The sequence below is a fragment of the Podarcis tiliguerta genome (genome assembly GCF_965153285.1).
Source record: "Podarcis tiliguerta genome assembly, chromosome: 1".
Classification (NCBI taxonomy): Eukaryota; Metazoa; Chordata; class Lepidosauria; order Squamata; family Lacertidae; genus Podarcis; species Podarcis tiliguerta.
Window position 1 is genome coordinate 134,299,560 of NC_139534.1, and position 7,182 is coordinate 134,306,741.

The 7,182-nt window shown below is 47.7% G+C and overlaps 1 long non-coding RNA gene across 2 annotated transcripts in view; it reads right to left on the reverse strand.

Annotated features, from left to right (window-relative positions):
• Positions 1 to 4,588, reverse strand: part of LOC310677925 — a 51,209-nt gene extending 46,621 nt beyond the window's left edge. For both annotated transcript variants that reach the window (XR_014511520.1, XR_014511521.1), the window contains exon 1: positions 4,424 to 4,588. This is a non-coding gene — a long non-coding RNA (uncharacterized lncRNA). The remainder of the gene's footprint in view (positions 1 to 4,423) is intronic.
• Between the last annotated feature and the right edge of the window lie 2,594 nt (positions 4,589 to 7,182).

The following is a 7,182-nucleotide window of genomic DNA, read 5'->3' on the forward strand; positions in this document are numbered from 1 at the left end:
TGCCAATCAAACCTCAGATGGAAAACCTCCAAGGAAGGAGAGTGTGCCACCTTCTGAGGGAGTCCCTTCCACTGCCCAACAGCGGTTGTCCTCAGAAAGTTCTTCCTGAGATTTAGTTGGCATTTCCTTTCTTGTACCTTGAATCCATTGGTTTGGGTCTTACCATCAGGAAGAGTGGAAAACAAGTTTCTACAGTTCTGTAATTCTATCTTTTGAGCCACAAGTTGTACAGGGACATTCAGCCATTGTTGTTGTTGCTGCTGACCAAATGTCCCAGTGCAGCTTGTAGCTCCAAAATATGTGGGAATGTTCAGGGATGCAGGAGAAGATATATTGTTTGATTATAGCCTTTCCAACTTGTGTTAACAAGTTCACAATTTAGCAGAGTAACATTCCCCTTTTTAAACTCACAGCGGATGCGTTTGCTCAGGCTTGCTAAAGCCTCTATAATAACTGCTCTGGAATTTTCCCCTTTATTTCCTCATAGAAGGTAAGACATGACACAGTCTTCTATAAAAGTATAAAAGAGTTTACTCACTCACATTCTGTTCACAGTTGGATCCCAGAAGGCATACTTAGCTTAGAAAAGTAACATACACCTGGAAACTATCTCATAAGGAGACAGTCCCTTTGTCCTCTCTTGGCTGCCAAGAGAGCATCTTTGGCTAAGCAGATGTTGCTTCTTCGACAAAAATAGCCACAGAGAGAGAGATGGCTGCCCTGCCCTGTGCTTTTGTCGTTACCTGCACAGGTGAGGCCATGCCCACCTCTAGTCACATGCAGAGGAAGCTTGTCCCAGCCCAGAAGGAAACAGGAAGTTGACCTGCTGGCTGGACAAACATTCCTCCCCATGTGTAAACATGTTCACTCTAGGAATGTTGTACTTGACTGCTCTTGTGTTTTGCATCCCACAAAAGAGTATTTAGAACATTTGATTTTGAGAGAAAACACATTTGGACATTGAGATTTTAAGAGTGGCTCCTTTGGGGAGAGAAACCACAGATCAATGGGCAACTGGAGAGGACAGAGGGTGGTGAGTGAACCCTGGCAGACAGAGTTGACCCTCGCTTTCTGCAGCTGGGTCCTGGGCACTGCTCTCTCACCTCCCGTTCATCCCCCTGAGCCTGCTTGCTTGACCTGGTGTGATAGCCTGGGAATCCGATTCAGAGGCTGAACCGGAGGAATCCCAGCCTGCACAGGAGTCCCCGCCTCCAGGGCCAGCTGAGCTGGGGCAGGGCCTTGATTCTGAAGCGCCTGCACCTGTGCCGGATCCTCAGGAGCAGGCACCAGGTGAATCCACTCTGGCTCCGGAGGCAATTGAGGGCGCACTGCCTACAGGTGCGCCTCTCCCAGCCCTGTCAGGGGAAAGTGAGTCTCCCCCTGGGTCCAGTAACCCACCAGCCTCTTCTGAGCTGCAGAGGCTCAGGGCAGAGAGGCGGAGGGAACTAAGTTCCTGCAGGAGGAGTGCTCACCTCCAGACCAGGAGAGGCGAGTCACCTGAGGATCGGGGCTGCCCTATGCCTTGGGGCAGATAAAAGCCGGCCAGCCCCAGTCCAGGTTGCGGGAGCAACATCGTTGAAGAGCTGTTTCAGCCAGCATCCAGTCCTGTTCCGCCAGAGTTCCTGTCCTTGCCCAGCTCCTCGCTGTGGACCCCGCTTCGCCCGTGGAGGACTGTCTGCCGACCCTCGATTCAGGTCCTGGACCTCGTCCCACGGTAACCTCCCCCCTGGACCAGCACACCTGGTCTGCGGAGACAAAAGCTTTGATGCCTAGACACTGGCCAGAGCCAGGCTGACCTCTCCTCTGATGCAAGAAGCAGCTTTCACCAGGACTGCAGCAGGGTGAGAAGGGGTAAAACTGTCCCCTTCTTGAACACGAACTGTCTCTTTTCCCCTGCTTTTTTCCTTAAATGTGCAAGGCCCTTCATTAATATGCAACACCTTTTTTTCAGTTAAGCTTGTGCAAAGGCTGTGATTCCTGCATTGCATGGGGTGGGGCTAGATGACCTTGGGGGCCCCTTTGTGTTGTTGAGTCGTTTAGTCGGGTCCGACTCTTCGTGACTCCCTGGACCAGAGCACGCCAGGCACTCCTGTCTTCAACTGCCTCCCGCAGTTTGGTCAGACTCATGTTTGTAGCTTTGTAGACACTATCCAACCATCTCGTCCTCTGTCGTCCCCTTCTCCTTGTGCCCTCCATCTTTCCCAACATCAGGGTCTTTTCCAGTGAGTCTTCTCTTTCCATGAGGTGGCCTCAAAGTATTCATAGAATCATAGAATCATAGAATCATAGAATCATAGAGTTGGAAGAGACCACAAGGGCCATCGAGTCCAACCCCCTGCCAAGCAGGAAACACCATCAGAGCACTCCTGACATATGGTTGTCAAGCCTCTGCTTAAAGACCTCCAAAGAAGGAGACTCCACCACACTCCTTGGCAGCAAATTCCACTCTCGAACAGCTCTTACTGTCAGGAAGTTCTTCCTAATGTTTAGGCGGAATCTTCTTTCTTGTAGTTTGGATCCATTGCTCCGTGTCCGCTTCTCTGGAGCAGCAGAAAACAACCTTTCTCCCTCCTCTATGTGACATCCTTTTATATATTTGAACATGGCTATCATATCACCCCTTAACCTCCTCTTCTCCAGGCTAAACATGCCCAGCTCCCTTAGCCGTTCCTCATAAGGCATCATTTCCAGGCCTTTGACCATTTTGGTTGCCCTCCTCTGGACACGTTCCAGTTTGTCAGTGTCCTTCTTGAACTGTGGTGCCCAGAACTGGACACAGTACTCCAGGTGAGGTCTGACCAGAGCAGAATACAGTGGCACTATAACTTCCCTTGATCTAGAGGCTATACTCCTATTGATGCAGCCCAGAATTGCATTGGCTTTTTTAGCTGCCGCGTCACACTGTTGGCTCATGTCAAGTTTGTGGTCAACCAAGACTCCTAGATCCTTTTCACATGTACTGCTCTCAAGACAGGTGTCACCCATCTTGTATTTGTGCCTCTCATTTTTTTTGCCCAAGTGCAATACTTTACATTTCTCCCTGTTAAAATTCATCTTGTTTTTTTTGGCCCAGTTCTCTAATCTGTCAAGGTCGTTTTGAAGTGTGATCCTGTCCTCTGGGGTGTTAGCCAGCCCTCCCAGTTTGGTGTCCTCAGCTTCAGGATCTGTCCTTCCAGTGAGCACTCAGGGCTGATTTCCTTCAGAATGGAGAGGTTTGACCTTCTTGCAGTCCATGGGACTCTCAAGAGTCTCCTCCAGCAGCAGAATTCACAAGCATCAATTCTTCGGCGATCAGCCTTCTTGATGGTCCAACTCTCACTTCCATACATCACTACTGGGAAAACCATAGCTTTAACTATACACACCTTTGTTGGCAAGGTGATGTCTCTGCTTTTTAAGATGCTGTCTAGGTTTGCCATCGCCTTTCTCCCAAGAAGCAGGCGTCTTTTAATTTCATGGCTGCTCTCACCATCTGCAGTGATCATGGAGCCCAAGAAAGTAAAATCTCTCACTGCCTCCATTTCTTCCCCTTCTATTTGCCAGGAGGTGATGGGACCAGTGGCCATGATCTTCATTTTTTTGATGTTGAGCTTCAGACCATATTTTGCGCTCTCCTCTTTCACCCTCATTAAAAGGTTCTTTAATTCCTCCTCACTTTCTGCCATCAAGGTTGTGTCATCTGCACATCTGAGGTTGTTGATATTTCTTCCGGCAATCTTAATTCCGGCTTGGGATTCATCCAGCCCAGCCTTTCGCATGATGAATTCTGCATATAAGTTAAATAAGCAGGGAGACAAAATACAGCCTTGTTGTACCCCTTTCCCAATTTTGAACCAATCGGTTGTTCCATATCCAGTTCTAATGACTCTGCAATGCACTGATTCTACAAAAAGAAATTCCTGTTCCATCGACATGCCATGGTATCTGGCAGAGGCATAAAAACATCGGATCATTAAAAAAAAAATACTTAGCAATCAAGGCCTCCTTCTCTCCCCCGCCCCCTCTGCTGCGCTGCCTCCATCGATTGTAAGTCAAAATGGGGAAATTCCACCAGGTCCTTGAGCCTTCTGCTGAGCCTGCCTGTCAGACTTGAAAGTTTTCCATGGAGACACTCGGAGCATCACAAATGCGACGCCGCACAACAAAGGCGGTTTGGGGGATTTTGCAAGCCAAGCGGCAGAAGCCGAGAGGAGGCGGGATGATCTAGCTTTAGAGTGCCAGATCCCAGCTGAGTCTCTGAGCCGGATGCGTAAAGGATCCCTGTGACCCACTTAGGCTCACTCAGAATGGTTCTGCGCTTCCCAGCGTGCTCTTTGCAAGAGGCAGATCCGTTCGTCTTTGGATATTTTTCTGTGGCTCAGTTTGTCTCTGTTTGGGTTACTGGTTGGGTTTAGACTTAGCTTTACAGAGCGGGGAAATGTACCTCTTTCGTCAGCTCCGTGTTCCCGGGTGAAAAGTCTTGTATTTGTAGCCTTATAGGAAAAGTTACTCCTTGGTGCAGAAATGGATGTTGAATCCCTCCTGCTCTCTCTCTCTCTTTCTGGAAATGAAAGTGCCCAGCCACTTTGGAAGGAAGATAAGCACAAGAAAAAAAACACCTGTAGATAATAATAATAATAATAATAATAATAATAATAATAATAATAATAAATTTATTATTCACACCCCACCCATCTGGCTGTGTTTCCCCAGCCCCTCTGGGTGGTTCCCAACCTAATATTAAAAACATGAAAAAACATGAAATATCCAGTTTTATATCCAGTAAAATATGAGTAAAATGTGGGTAAGACGCCCCTGATTCCATGGATGAAAAAAGGCAATATGAATGCAATGAAATAAGAAACAAGTAAATAAGAAACAAGTAAAGCAAAATTGACACGCAAATTCGTGAAGCGTTCCATATTTTTTAGGGACGCAGGTGGCGCTAGGGATGCGGGTGGCATTGTGTGTAAAACCTCAGTGCATAGGACTTGCCGATCGCATGGTTGGCGGTTCGAATCCCCGCGGCGGGGTGAGCTCCCATCTTTCAGTCCCAGCTCCTGCCCACCTAGCAGTTCGAAAGCACCATTAAAAAGTGCCAGTAGATAAATGGGTACTGCTTTATAGCGGGAAGGTAAACGGAGTTTCCGTGTGCTGCGCTGGTGCCGGCTCACCAGAGCAGCTTTGTCATGCTGGCCACGTGACCTGGAAGTGTCTGCAGACAGCGCTGGCCCCTGGGCTCTTAAGTGAGATGGGCGCACAACCCTAGAGTCAGACACAAATGGCCTGTACGGGCAGGGGTACTGAAATATCGCAAAGTGATTTCATGCTCTTTATTCAGCTCATAGTGGTGAGGAGGAATGAATGAAAGTCCCCTCAAAGTATCTGCTTTATATACATTATTTACACAATGGGCTGCACATGATTGGCTAATTCCGGAATTTTACTGTAAGCCAATCAGGTTGTGGATTCACTTCTATCTGGAGCATGATTGGGTGGTTCCTGCCAACCAATCATACTGCTGCATTGTTCTAGGACCAATCAGACTGCTGTATTCTGAATCCTATTGTTCTAGGACCAATCAGACTGCTGCAGTTTGGATCCTATTCAACTCAGTACATAACAGGTACCTTTACCTTTAAAGCAAAATTAACTGGCAGCTTCTCATTCCATGGCATCCACCTCCCTCTCCAACAGATTTTTCTATAGACTTAAAGAAGAGCTTCCTGGGTCAGGCCCAAAGTCCAGCCTCCTCTTCTCCCAGGGGCCGACCAGATGCCACCACGGAAATCCCACCTGTAGGGTTTGAGCCCAAATGCAACTCTCTCCTCTGGTGCCTATTGAGATCAAACTGGCAACTTGATTCTTTTTTGGCAGCTGCTAAAAGCATCCTACCCAGATGCGTAGAAATGCCGGTGTGAATTTTAACTTTTTGTACGTGTTTAAAGTATTGTCATTGTTCAATGGATTTTATTGTTTTATCTTTTGGTAAACCACTTTCAGGTGCTTTAAAACAACAACAACAATTTAATGGAGTAAAAACAAGGGGTGGGTGAATTTCTCTCTAAAAACAAGGAGCAACTGAGCTCTGGGAGTGGGTCTCCTCGGCTCCAGCGCCTTGCAGATCTCTGGCTTTTCCTTGAAGCAGTTGGGGGACATGCAAAGCTGATGGGAGAACCAACTGATTTTGAAGCCCCCCTGCGTCAGGGGCGGGTTGGTGGGGCTGCCGACGTCTCCTTCGCGAGCCGCTCCTGCTGCAATAAAGAATTAATGGTGGGCAATTTATTAGCACAACTCTCATTAGTTTAATTAGATTACATTCTTTCCCTCTTTGCTGGCTTCTAATTTGGCTATATGAGAATGAAAGTTGAATATTAATTTCCATGTGTTTATTCAGACTTAATGAACTGATTGGGAGGCTGCGCCGCGTTTCGCATCTGAGTCTCTGAGTGCAGTTTAGCCCTTTTTGTTTAATAGGGACGCCCGTTTGGATGAAGACTTCAAGGCAAACAAAAGGCAGGGAGTTCACTCTGCGCACACGGAGAGGAGGCTGCAGGCTGTGCGAGAAGCCACCGAGGGAGGAATCCAAGATTTGGGCATGAATGTTTCATCTCTCTCTTTGATGCTGCATTTAATCCATAAACGAAACGTTTGACTGCTAGGCTTTGCTTTCGCTCCACAGCAGTGAAGGCCTGCCCAGTTTTCTTATCTAGCCAAATCACCTCTGAAGGGTTGCGTTGGTACAACAACAACATACAGCTCAGACTAGATGATGCTTTGGGTCCCTTCCAACTCCACAACTCTATGAAAACATGGATTATTTAGTCTGGAGGCAACAGTGGCCCCCGTCAGTCCATGAAATCAGCCACCCCTTCCCAAAATGTAGACCCCTTTCGCACCTTCAGGGGAGGTCAAATGTTAAGGAGATAACTTGGGTTATGTTCTTCTTGAGGTCAGATGTGCCATTTGTTAACCACTACAAACCTCTGAATGGAGCTGCTGCCTAAGAATTTATTCTCCGCTTTCCATTGAGGGCTCCTTTACGGAGTATAAAATGCCCTCATCTCTCTCTCCCCCACTCCACCCCATCTATCAAGTGGAAGAGAGATCCTGAGTTGCATTTGCTGTTATTCCAGAGCCTGCGACCATCGAAAGGTGGGAACCACAATGACAACCCCACAGCAGGGATGGTTTTTGAAGGAC